General features: G+C 45.0%; 1 protein-coding gene across 3 annotated transcripts in view; it reads left to right on the top strand.

The window, feature by feature from the left end:
* The window catches only part of EXOC2 (exocyst complex component 2), a 120,209-nt gene that overhangs the window by 9,633 nt on the left and 96,793 nt on the right, over positions 1–13,783 (top strand). The gene's annotated exons all lie outside the window — the stretch shown is intronic.

Here is a 13,783-nt window from a genome sequence, read left to right as displayed (position 1 = left end):
TGCAGACCCAGAATCATTGAGATTTATAAACTACAGACCCAGAATCATGGTTAGGGTTAGGTCTTCCCCGGTGGCTCAGCTGGTGAAGAATCCGGTGGCAATGCGGGAGACTTGGGTTCGATCCCTGGGTTGGGAAGATCCCTGGAGAAGGGAACGGCTCCCCACTCCAGGATTCTGGCCTGGAGAATTCCGTGGACTGTGTAGTCCATGGGGTTGCAAAGAGTCGGACACAAATGAACGACTTTCACCTTCATGATCATGAAGGAAATAATCATACCCAAATAATACCCAAATCACACCCAATAATTATGCCCAGTGTGGTACTAGAATGAGATGGTTTTATAGGCCAGTAACAGAAACCTACAAGGAACAGAAAATTCCTATGCTGTGTATAAGACGACAGATGTGAAAAACTTCAGATTCTTTCTGTAAGGCAGCATAGCACTCTGGACAGAGTGAGTTCTCAGTGACACTTGTAAACTGCTGCATGCTTCCTGATACTACCGCAGACAGGCAGTGGAATAAAAGAGAAGGGAGTTGCTGAGTAATGGTAAATGAGACTGAAGATGCAGAGCCCCTAAATTAGCAGATCAAATCCAGGAATGCCTGAAGGACCAGCAAAACTGAGCCAAGTGTGCCTGCTCTCAGAACATAGATGGTCCATTAATAGGGAGGTTATTTCAGTTCCCTGTATTAATGAGTAAAAGATGATCATGATGCTGGAAAAATATTTGATAAAATCCATTTCTAATTGAAAAAATTAACTTTCAGTAAATGAGAATAGATTTTCTGCAGTATAACCACATAATAGTAGTAGCAGACATCTTAGTGGTAAAATGCTAGAGCGTGTATTCCTAACAGGCGCAGTAACGGAGAATTAGCTCTTGAAGGGACCAAAAATTCTTAAATCTTTGTGTATAATGTGCAGATAGACATAGATACAGTACGTAATGCAGGTTTTACAGTATATTTGTGATGTTAAAATTTCTTTGGGGTGATTAGGAAAAAGACCTAAGTAGAAAGGCTTCTCGTGGGGCGACAAGGTAAGACAGGTGGAGGAGCGAGGCTCTTGAGGCCTGCCTGCTGTGGTCGGTCTGCTTGTGAATGCCGTGGTCGGCACCGTTTGGGACGTTGCAGCAAACGCAGTGAAGCAATTGAAACAGATGATGGAAGTGTTGATGATTAGGAGCCAGAGTTGTTGCAGTATTTGAAGGCGATAAGATTTCCTGCAGAGAAAACATAAAAGATCTTTTGGGAAATGATTTCAATTGAGAGAGACTCAATAAGTTGGTTTCAGATTAATTACATGAACTTCTCCTGTGAACAGAGCTGAATAGTTTCTTGATAGTCATTAAAAAAAATGAGTATGTGGGAAGATTCAACATTGTAGATATTTTAACTGTTCTGAAATTACCCAGAAGTTCTGTGTAATTGATGCATTTGTTCATTTAACAAGTATGTGTTAAGCATGCATTGTATGACCCTCTGTTCTGCATTCTGGATGTAGAGCAGTAAATGGGGCAGACAAAACCCCTTCTCTACTGGAACTTGAGTCAGTAGACACAGACGAAAAAATAATAAGTGTTTCAGGTGGGGATACTCCCATCTGAACCCTAGTAGGGTTAGTTTAGAGCTCATCTGGACCACTGTCTGTGTGTTGTGGCTAAGATGACCTGTTAAAGGGTAATCATACCATCAGACAATTGATTATAATGTAGAGTTATGTCATCGGTGCAAATTAGATCAGTAGGGTGAAAGACGGTCCAGAAGGAGACTCGAAATGAGAACTTTTGTCAGTGGTAAAAGCGGCATTTCAGATCAGTGGAGGAAACTGGGTCATTTGGTGAGAAGGCATTGTGGCAGCCAGCTAGTCTCAGTACTCCAGAATGGGTCCCAAATGAGTTAGATAATCTTAAAGGTGAAACAGCATGAAAATACCAGGACTTGACTTTGAACGCGTGACTGTGGGCTTGCTGTTAAAAGTCTGAGGATTTCTGGGGCCAAGAGCACTGTTGCTGTTTAGTTGCCAAGTCGTACCTGACTCTCTCTCGACCTCATGGACTGTTTGTACCTCCCCTATCCATGGGATTTCCCAGGCAAGAATACTGGTGTGCGTTGCCATTCCCTTCTCCAGGGGATCTTCCTGACCTAGGGATTGGTCGAACCTGCGTCTCCTGCTTGGCAGGTGGATTCTTTATCACTGCACCACCTGGGAAGCCCTCAAGAGCAGCATAAGCAATGTGAAAAAACAGTAATAACTGGGAAGATTGGACAGTGTAGACAGAGAGTGAACATTCTCATTAGAGGTTTTATAATTAAGGGAATTAAACCTAATAAAAAGGTGCAAAGGTGATGAAAATGGGATCACACACAGTGGAAGTTGAAACTATCGATTGTGTTTTGCCTGTCAGATAGCTGCAGATTAGACGGGTTGCTGACACCCGCCATTGCTGGTGGGAGGGTGTACCGATAGTGTGCAGGGCGGTTTGGTATTCATGTCACACCCTTTGGCAGCAATCCCTCTTTGAATGTTTTGAAAGGAAATATTAATAGCTGGGTAAATGTGCAAAAATCTTTTGTGGTCAAGGGTTCATTGTTATGGTCCAATAACAAAAAGTCAGAAGCCATCTAAATGCCACTTTGATGATGTATCCATACAGTGGGATACTGAGGAGCCTGAAACTAGTGTAGATTTTTATTTATAGACATGGGTGGAGGCCGGGCCCAGTGGGCTCACTGGTGGGTAGAGCAGGTTCCTGAGTATCTTCTGCAGGGTCCTGGGGGTCCTTGAGCTGATGCCAGCCCACTGGTGGGTGGGGCCTGTGGCTGACAGGGCTGGGTGCAGGCTCCAGGGCACCCCAAAGCTGGTGTTGGCTCGTGGTGGGCAGAGCTGGGGCCCAGCACCGCTTATTCACACAGGGATTCAAAGAAACAGTGAAGTTGATGTGTACCAAGATGTTTTATGGGTAATTTATGTAAACCAAATTCCCTTGTTTTCCCCATGGTATTCCAGTATTGTATTTAGAAAATAATTTTTATTGCTTTATTAGTTTAAGAAGAGGAAAAAGAGATCATAAAAGGCTAGTACAGTGAGTTAAAATCTTGTGAAGAGGGGAGGTTCATGTTCTTTGAATGTTTGTTTGTTAATAACTTAGGCAGTAAGCACTAACTTGGCAGCCTTTATTTTTGCATACTCAGTAAATTCCCACAACTCTATTTCCATCAGTAATGAATAATTTCCTACTAGATTTGGTGATAAAATACTTTGTTGATTTGTTTTATTTGCTGATTTCTGAATTGCATTCCTGGTGTTTTGAAAAGAACACAGGAACACAAGACCTAGGCCAGTCCCGTGAAGTCTGGCTGCTGCAGGCTGCTTCGGTTTTGAATGGATTCTGATTCTCTGCAGGTTATAGTGTAGGACAATTAAACTTGTTTTTAAAAGTAGTAATTTTAAAATTAATAATGCATAACCATTTCAGAGTTAAAGTTTAAGCTTTGTGAAGCTGTTTACTTTCTGATTCCTAAGTTAAACTCAAGTGCTTGGTGAATATTTTCAAAGCTGTTTGTGAAGATTGTTTTAAAAACTACTTTTAACGCTTTAAAATTCCTTGACCTTGTGGGCATTTTTATAGACTTTAAATGAAAGATAAAAAATACAAAACAGATCTTTAACACAGAAAATTATACGATCTGTATTTTTTTTTTTTTTTTGGTGCCATCACACAGAAATGACATACCATGCTTGTTTCTTGTATCTTTTCCACATTTTCCTTTGGTTTATTAATTAAATGAGAATTTCTACGCTATAGTTAAATTCTCTCTTTTTACATAAATGATACATCCCCCCTCCTTCCTTCCCTCTGTCTGTTCATCTCGTTCTCTGTTTCTTCTGTAATGAAACTGGGGAAATGAAAAAACCTGTGGTTTGTTTTTGAGTAGCGGTATACTTTAGCCTGTGCGACTGTGGCTATGCTTTGTTGCTGTTTTTCAGTTGCTAAGTTGTGTCCTCCTCTTTTGCGACCCCATGGACTGTGGCCTGCAGGCTCCTCTGTCCCTGGAATTCTCCTGGCAAGGACACTGGAGTGAATTGTTACGCCATTCTCCAGGGAATCTCCCCAACCCAGGGACTGTGCCTGCGCCTCACGCCTCTCATGACTGCTGCAGTAGCAGGTGGGTTCTTTACTGTCTGAGTCACCAGGGAAGCCCATTACAGTGGCTTACTTCTAATAATTTATTTCTAGAAGTATCTGTAAAAGCTTTGCAGCCTAGACATAAAGTTATATTGCAAAGATAACTTTGGAGTCTTTGCAATATAACTTTCAGAAATGAAAGGGATAATTAGGCTATCAAATACCCTAACATTGAAATATAAGATCTTAAAAATTCAGATTCTTCTGATAGATCGAAATTTTTATAATAAGTACAAGAATTTTTAAATGAATAACAACATGCTTTTATAGCTTAATTGCTAAAAGCTAGGAAGGACAGTTTCTATAGTCTTACATTAGTAACTGAATTTAAAACCTTTGTCCTAATTAGTAAGACTTTCATAGAATCAAGAGCTAAAAAGTGAGCTTAAGAGTAATCTCATCCAACCGCCTTATATACAGACGAGAAAACTGTTTGATAGCACATGGAAGTAACCAAGGGCTCTCAGCTGTCAGTACCAGAGCCCAGATCTCCACACGGTTAATAGATGTTCAGTTTTTGAGGTTGTTCTATCAAAGCTTCATTCAGAGACCTATAGCTTGGAATATTTTTGGTTTATTAAAATATATCTAGATTACCATGTGATCTATTACCTAAAAAGATAAAATTTAAATGACTGTCTGAAACCTTTTTGAAGATACCCTTATTGTCCTAGTGTGACGTCCTTTGTTCTTATAGGGAGGAAGGAATTTATTTGCCACAAAATGATAACTGTGTGGTAAACCAGTACCTCACATTAAAAAAAAAAAAAAAAAAAAGGCATCAAGTTTAGAATTTATTTCAGCTTCTTCCAGTTTTTTATTTTAGAGAAACAGTGCTGAGAAGCAAGAAAACACTTAGGTTCTAACTTTCATTTTATCTACAGAATAAATCACTGACAGAATGTAGTATTATAGTGCTTCCTTATATCCAGAAATGTTTCAGTGTAGTTTTTATTGTTCCACTAAATATAATTTGCTAAAAACGAGACCAGCAATTCATAAGATACACTGACTTTTTAATTCCATTACTGAAAAAAAAAAACTTAAGTGTATGTTTTTTTCAGTGTAAACATATCAACACCATACCAACATAAAAAGAAATGAGAGAATTGTCTGTCTAATCCCCATAAGGGTCCTCTTAGTCCTGTTTATTCCCATTCAGGTTCAGGTAGTTGAAAACTTCTTGGTAAATTAACATGAGTCTGGAGACATGTCAGAATTATTGCTGTTTAAAATTTTCAAAAATTTTAGGTTGAATATAATCGACTTGGGCTACCCTGGTGGCTCAGTGGTAAAGAACCTGCCTGCCGATGCAGGAGACACAGGTTGGGAAGATCCTCTGGAGAAGGAAATGGCAGACCACTCTAGTATTCTTTCCTGGGAAATCCCAGGCAAGAATAGAGGCGCCTGGCAGGCTCCAGTCCATGGGGTCACAAAAGAGTCAGACATGAGTCAGCAACTAAACAGCAACAAATAATTGACTTATACTATTGTATTAGCTGCCTCTTGAGAAACCGGAATGCAGGTCACGAAGCAACAGTTAGAACTGGACGTGGAACAACAGACCGGTTCCAAATAGGGAAAGGAGTACGTCATGGCTGTACATTATCACTCTGCTTATTTAACTTACATGCAGAGTACATCATGAAAAACTCTGGGCTAGGTGAAGCACAAGCTGGAATCAAGATTGCCAGGAGAAATATCAATAACCTCAGATATGCAGATGAGACCACCCCTATGGCAGAAAGCGAAGAAGAACTAAAGAGCCTCTTGATGAAAGTGAAAGAGGAGAGTGAAAAAGGTGCCTTAAAGCTCAACATTCAGAAAACAAAGATCATGGCATCCGGTCCCATCACTTCATGGCAAATCAATGTGGAAACAATGAGAAACTTTATTTTGAGGGGCTCCAAAATCATTGCAGATGGTGACTGTAGCCATGAAATTAAAAGACGCTTGCTCCTTGGAAGAAAAGTTATGACCAACCTAGACAGCTTATTAAAAGGCAGAGACATTACTTTGCCAACAAAGGTCCGTCTAGTCAAAGCTATGGTTTTTCCTGTGGTCATGTATGGATGTGAGTTGGACTATAAAGAAGGCTGAGTACCAAAGAATTGATGCTTTTGAACTGTGGTGTTGGAGAAGACTCTTCAGAGTCCCTTGGACAGCAAGGAGATCAAATCAGTCCATCCTAAAGGAAATCAGTCTTGAATATTCATTGGAAGGACTGATGCTGAAGCTGAAACTAATACTTCGGCCACCTGATGTGAAGAACTGATTCATTTGAAAAGACCCTGATGCTGGGCAAGATTGAAGGTGGGAGGAGAGGGGATGACAGAGGATGAGATGGCTGGATGGCATCACTGACTCCGTGGACGTGAGTTTGAGTGAGCTCCAGGAGTTGGTGAAGGACACGGAGGCCTGGCGCGCTGCAGGCCCTGGGGTCGCCGAGAGTCGGACACGGCTGAGCTGAACTGACTGTGTTAGCGTCAGGCGTGCAGCACGGTGGTTCGGTATTTATCGGTCGTGCTCCAGGTGACGTTATTAGAAAATGGTTCTGTAGCTCCTGCCTGTACATTGCACCCTTTGATTTGTATGTAGTGGTTCGTACCTCTTCCTCCCATCCCCGATAAGACTCATCCCACGCCCCCCTCACCGCTGGTAACCACTAGTTTGGTGTCCGTATCTGTGAGTCTGTTTCTGTTTTGTGGTTTCCATTCGTTTGCTTTCTTTGTTAAATCCTATTTATAAGTCAGGGCTTCCCAAGTGGCAAGACTGGTAAAGAGCTTGTGTGCCAGTACAGCAGACAGAAGAGATGTGGGTTCGATTCCTGGATGGGGAAGATACCCTTGAAAAGGGCATGGCAGCCCACTCCAGTATTCTTGCCTGGAGAATCCCATGGACACAGGAGCCTGGTGGACTACAGTTCATGGGGTCGTAAAGAGTCGGACACAACTAAAGTACCTTAGCACACACATTCAAGTGAAAAGAGACGGTGTTTGTCTTTGTCTGACTTTTTCCACTAAGCATGATACCCTGTGGGTCCGTCCATGTCGTTGCAAATGGCAGACTTTATTCTGCGTAATAGCTGAGTAGTGTTCCAGTGTGTGTGAATGTGTGTGTACCTGTGTGTATATCTACACACACCCACACACCCCGCATCTGTATATCTGTTCTTCTGTTGATGGACACTTGGACTGTTTCCATATCTTGGCTGTTGTAAATAAAGCTGCCATAAACTTGGGCAGCGTGCTTGAATCTTTCTGAATTATTGGTTTTGTTTACTTCAGATACAGACCCAGGGTGGACTCTCTGAATCGTATGATAGTTATTGTTAGTTTTTTTTTGATGAACCTCTGTACTGTTTTCCGCAGTGGCAGCAGCAGCTTACACCCCCACCAGCCCGGCACATGAGGGTTCTTCACATCCTGGTCGAGTCTAACCATTTTGACAGATGTGAGGTGACATCTTGTTGTGGCTTTGATTGGCACTTTGATTGGTGATGTTGAGCACCTTTGCACGTGCCTCTTTACATCTGCCTGTCTTCTTTGGGAAAGTGCCTATTTGATTCCTCTCCCCAGTCTTTATTCAGGTTGTTTGTTTGATACTGAGTTGTGTGAATATATTTTGTATATTAACCCATATTAGACATATTATTCGCAAACATCTTATGTTCAATAGGTTACATTTTTGTTTCGATGATGGTTTCCTTTGCTGTGCCAGAGGTTTTTGGTTTGTGTAGCTCTGTGTGTTTGTTTTTGCTTTCGTTTCCCTTGCTGAGAAGACACTGCTAAAATCAGTGTGAGAGAGTGCAGTTCTTGTGTTTTCTTGCATATAGGTCTTTGATCCATTCTGAATTTCTGTTCATGGTGTGAGAAGCGTAGTTTCGTCTGTTTGCATGCCCAGCTCTCTCAGTGCCATTCACTGAAGTAGCAGTTTCCCTCCTCGTGCAGTCTGGCCTCCTGTGCCGTGAGTGACTGTGTTTCTGGGCACTCTGTTCTGTGGATGTGTGTCTCTGTTTTCATGCCAGCATCATCACTTTGTAGTACAGTCTCAAGTTGGAGTGTGCTTCCTCCATCTCTGTGCTTTCTCAAGAGTGCTTCGGCTATATGAAGTCTTTTGTGGTTCCATACACATTTTAGGATTGTTTGTTCTAGTTCTGTGAAAAATGTCATGGATAGGAATTTGATAGGAATGGCTTTAAATCTGTATTTTGCTGTGGGTAGTGCAGACATTTTGATAAAATTATTTCAATCAGTCTGAATGTGGGATACCTTTCCATTTCTTTGTAGCATCTTCAATTTCCTTCCTGAATGCTTTCTAGTTTTTGGAGTATTGGCCTTTCACCTCCTCGGTTAAGTTTTTTCCTAAGTATTTTATTCTTTTTGGTGTGATTTTAAATGGGGTTATTTTCTTTCTAGGCACTTAAAGACCACTGTAGATGAAAGCTGTCCTTTAAAAACACTCTTGCTAATTTGGCATGAGCTGTGAAACTAAAGATGTTTAGAAACTACATTCTGGTTAGCAACACAGCAGATTTTCGTATGATTCCTTTTTAGCAAACCTGTAGCCCTGATCGGTACCAAGTGTGGAGCTGAGGCCAAGAGCCAGTGTGTAGTGACTTGTGGCTCCCCTGCCCACGCCTGTGTGTGTGTGAAGTTCTGCTCCAGTGCTGTTGGCCTTTATCATTTGTCTATTTGTATCACTGAATCCTTTATTATTAGTGTGCTTGGGTAGGGATATTGCCCTAAAAATGGCTTCTTCTGTCCCCGTATTAGTTTTCCTTACATGAGTAATAACAGCTCCTCTACCTCCTGCCTCTGTCGTTCTGCTTTCAGAAGGTGAAGTTAGCTTGTGGTGTGTAGGTTTAGATAGGGTCACTTCTTCTTACCCCTTTCACTCTTATATGGCTGGATAGTGTAAAGGCTGGATATTGTCTTAATTAAAAAATGAGGCTTATGACAGCAAAGTCAGACTTTTGTTAACCTCTGTTCAGTGTATTTATATAAGAAAGATCTTATGACAGAATTTCAGACTATTGCTTTATCGTGTTTGTAAAATCCTTGTGAGGAAAATCCGTAGGCACTTAATGACAACTATAGATGAAAGTTTCCCTTTAAAAGTATCCTGGTTAATTTAGCGTGAGTTATGAAACTGAAAATGTTCATAAACTAAGTTCTGTTTTCTTGAGGCTTAGAGTCTTTCTTGAGAATGATAGTAATATATTTCATGTATTTCTGATTTTAAATATTAAAACATTATCTGTAACGCAAGATGTTTCTAATTGGAGGTGGGTTGAAAAGAGACATCTTCCAGGATTCATTCCATAGATAATTACGGAGTGCCTACCTTGTGGGTGGGTACTGTCCTGTGCATTGAGGGTGTTGGAATATAGACAGCGGATACTCTCATATTTGTAATTTAAATGGCTTACTGATCTTCCTGAGGTGATGGTTTGTCCACGCTTGAAGATACGTGGATGACGCTTCATGGTAAGTGAATGCCATCTAACTTTCGCATATGAACGATGTAGTGAGCACTGGAGTTTCAGCTGCCTTTGATGTGTGTGTCTGGAGTAGAGCTGTACTTTTTCAGTCATAAATAAGAAAGTAGATTTTGTGCTTGTGACTCATGACTGTCCATTGTGGCCCAGATAATTACCTGTTATTACCAGATACCACTTTGTTTTACTTGGACAAACTTCGAGGATGTCAAAAGTAAGATTATGATCCTCTGTAAATGCCTTCAAAATGGATTTAGAAATTTGGGAGTAAACTGAATTGTGTTTTTGTTGTCTCTGTGTGTGTGTATATGCACACACATGCTTGCTTTTTTTTTTTTTTTTTTTGAGTCCAGAGGTATTTTAATTTCAGTTCTGTTTCACAGCAGGATGAAGTGCTGTGGAAGGAGGGATCCAGGAGACTTCTTAGAGAAAGTGACCTGAGGGAGAGAGCCAGTCAGCCAAGAGGGCAGTGGTCAGGCTCTGTCGCCCCACAGCCCTCGCTCTCACCCCTCGTTCCGTAAATGTATGGTGACGCGGCAGCTGAGATCACTCATAGTGCTGTGCATGGACGCTGGACCACGGGCTTCTTTTTTTCTGTAAGCATATAAGCGCCACCTGAAAATCCCTTGTGGCTACGTTATGGCTGCTGCACCAGTCAGGAGAGAACAAACGTGTCTGCAGTTCCTACAGCTTCTCGAGTTTTATTCCAGCTCCCCACACACCTTGCCTACCCCGGGTTCAGCCAACAGTGAGCACAGCGAGACAATTGGCGTAGTGGGTAGATGTTACAGCAAGACCGTGACGTGTTAGCTTGACTTTGAAACATCGGTAAGGATTTAACAAACTTGGAAAGACGTTCCATTTAGTTGAAATAAGGTAAATGAAATCAAGGAGGCATAAAAGAACTCGTTAGTTCATAAGAAGTGAGTGGGCTTGTATAGCTAGTGTCAGATGGATGACGGAGAGGGTGAGGATGCCGGGCAGGGTAGACAGGTCTGATTGCGCCGGTTTAATAAGTGCTGAGCGTGTTGTGGGCACTGGAGACCACTGAGCAGTGGGCGTCTTGGAGGCTGTTTTTGAATCAGGGGTGATGATTAGGCCTGTAATTGGAGGTCTGACCAGTTGGAGAATTGATGCCAGTGTTTGCTGAGGGTGGGTTGCAGGGGAGGGCTGGTGGGGGCAGAGTGGCCAGGCAGGAGCTGGCTGGCTTTGGCCTCTAGGGAGAGGAGCAGTCGGCCTAGCGCTCTGCAGGGGGGTCTGATTCGCGGGGTGCGACGGCGAGGGAGGGGAGTCCGAGATAGCCCTGGCTTGCATGGTTGGTCTATGGGACGGACAGTGGCGTGCTCAGCTGGACACCCTTTGGGACGGACAGTGGCGTGCTCGGCCCGACGCCCTTTGGGACGGACAGTGGCGTGCTCGGCCCGACGCCCTTTGGGACGGACAGTGGCGTGCTCGGCCCGACGCCCTTTGCTGCTGCTGTCTCGCTGCTTTAGTCGTGTTAGGTGAGACACACAGGCTGACTGAGCCCAGGCTGCAGCTTCCTCATTTTTTCCAGAGGAGACAAGCTGAAGGCGCCTGGCCCAGAACCCCAGCCCTCCACTCACAGGGCTGCTCTCTCTGGTTTGGCAGCCCTGTTACTGGGCAGCCCTGAGGAGCAAGCGCGAATGGTACTAGGGCTTGTGGAAGTGAAGACACTCCCTGGATTTTGCGTCTCCCACCAGGAACCCAGGGGCAGAGGCCCGTCACCTCATTATCCCCCACACCCCAGACTCGCTGAGCTCTCTGCCAGCGCCACCTGCGTGTTTCTGGGCTCCGTGGCTAATCTGTCAGTGTCCTGATGGTCCCTTCTGGATGAAGTTTAAAACTCCCTCCTTTTCCCAGAAACACACCTGCCTATCTGCAGCCTTGTTACTACTTTGGTTAAACCAACAGTCAGTTCCTACATTAACAGGACAATATAAATCTTGTTTCTTTTGCCTCTTTTGAAGGTGGCATCTTGTTCTTTTAAGCGTAAGAGTTTTCTCCTTCTGCAGACATTTATTTGGGGTCAAAGTTTACTGTACTTTTGGAGGGTGTGTTTTTTTTTCTGTTATCCACTGTGTTAATTTGCTGGGGCTGCCATAACAAAGCACAGTAGGCTGAAACAACAGACATCATTTTCACACGCTCTGGAGGCTAGAACTCCAAGATCAGGGTGTCACAGGACCGGCCTCTCCGGCGGCCTTCCCCCCGGGCCCGCAGGCGCCACCTTCCCCCTGTTGTCGTGCGGCCCTGCTCGGTATGTCTGTGTCCTCGTGCCTCTTCCCGTGAGGACGCTGGTCCCGTGGGACCAGAGCCCGCCGAGGGACCGCGTCTCCCTCACTTTAAAGAGGACGGTCTGTAGAGTCCCGACTCTTAAACACAGTCCCTCTCTGAGGCCCTGCGTCAGGACGCGGTAGAGAAAGAGCAGATTAGCCAAGATGGGGCGGTCAGGCGCTCTCGCCCCGTGGCCTCTCCCGCGTGCCCGCGTTTTGGAGATGACGCTATGGACGCTGAGGGGACGTGCAGCACTGCACACTGCGCGTGCCCGTCGCGAGGTGCTCGCTTGGCCCCAGGCTACTTCCATTCTGTAAGCGTATACAAGCGCCACCTGGAAAGCACTTCGAGTTATTTTATGGCTGCTGCTAACGGCTGCTGCCTCAGCTGGGAGAGAAAAAACGTGTCTGCAGTTCCTACGGCTCCTTGCATCGTTTTCCAGCTTCTTAGCTCGCGCCTTGCCTACCATGGGTTCAACAGTGTGCACAGTTAGATAGAGAGAGAGAGACTTCAGCACAAGTTTGGGGGAAACACTTCAGCCCACACCACCAGCTTTATCTCTGTTTCCTCTGGGTCTGTCTTAGATCTTTCACCTCTCGCATCTTCCCTGAACACCTTACACTTTCTGTCTGTCCTTGAGTATTTTAGGACAAGGCTGTGACAGCCGTTCGTCTCGTCTGTGTGTGGGCAGAGTTGGTCTGTGTCTGGCTTTTCTCTGGGTGATGTGGCTGCGCGAGGCCTTCTTCTCTGGAGGACCTTCCCTGTTGGAGTCTTTGGTTCCCTCTTCTCAGGGCCCCTTAGCTTCCCCAGAGTGGCTCTTGTTGCCCGGACAGGGTGGAGTTAGGCTAGAGGGTGGGCACCCTCCTCCCCCCGTGCCTGATGTCCCTGAGTCCTGGTCCTTTCTGTTGGGTCACATCAGAGACTGAACTTCTCCCCTGGGTGAAGGCAGGGGCCACAGTCTAACTCACTAGACTGCCCGTAAAGACAGGCAGCCCGCAAGTCCCAGAGCTCTTCCCCTGAGCCCACCCTCCCCTCGTCTTCTGGGGCATCTCAAGTCTTCAGCACGTGAAGAGTTCTCTTCATTTACTGGGCTTCCAAGGTGGCGCTGGTGGTAAAGAGCCCGCCTGCCAATGCAGGAGACATGGGTTCGATCCCTGGGTGGGGAAGATCCCTTGGCGGAGGCTATGGTAGCCCACTCCAGTACTCTTGCCTGGCGGATCCCACGGGCAGAGGAGCCTGGCGGGCTGCGGTCCACGGGGTCACGGGGGTCGGACACGGCCGAGCGCCCTGTGTGCTTCGTGCTGCGCTTGGCGGGGCAGCGCCCGGACTAGAGAGCAGAGCGTCTCACCCAGGAGCTTCTCGCCTGCTGCCCCACGCTGGGACGCTCGGCACGTCGCTGCTCCTGCCTGCCTGTTGGAAACGTCAGTGTATTGATCTGAACACATTTAAAAGTTGCTATGCTAAATCTAATACGAAAACAAAATGAAGTTCCATACACCTATGAGAACGGAGACGTTCTTTAACTTTCATGAACCTGTTTAGGTCAGAACCTCCTCTTTGAGGCTCTTCCAGGATGTGTCTGGGGTGCAGAGGTGGTTTGTGGAGCTCAGGAGGCCTCTGTCTTTCCTGACGTGAAGTCCACGTGCCTGCTTTCCCTCCCCGCACGAGCTCGTGTCCTGGGTCACTCGTGTTCAGGAGATGTGGCCAGTGGGCTAACCGGCAGCTGAAACCCAGCACCAGTGTGTGCGGAAGGCGGCCGGGTGTGGCCCTGTGTGTGCCTCTGGCCTTTCTCGTG

This window comes from Oryx dammah, unplaced genomic scaffold (assembly GCF_014754425.2).
Source record: "Oryx dammah isolate SB20612 unplaced genomic scaffold, SCBI_Odam_1.1 HiC_scaffold_11, whole genome shotgun sequence".
In the NCBI taxonomy this organism is placed as follows: domain Eukaryota; kingdom Metazoa; phylum Chordata; class Mammalia; order Artiodactyla; family Bovidae; genus Oryx; species Oryx dammah.
Note: the sequence above shows the minus strand (reverse complement) of the source record. Positions and strands in the feature narration are given on the sequence as shown.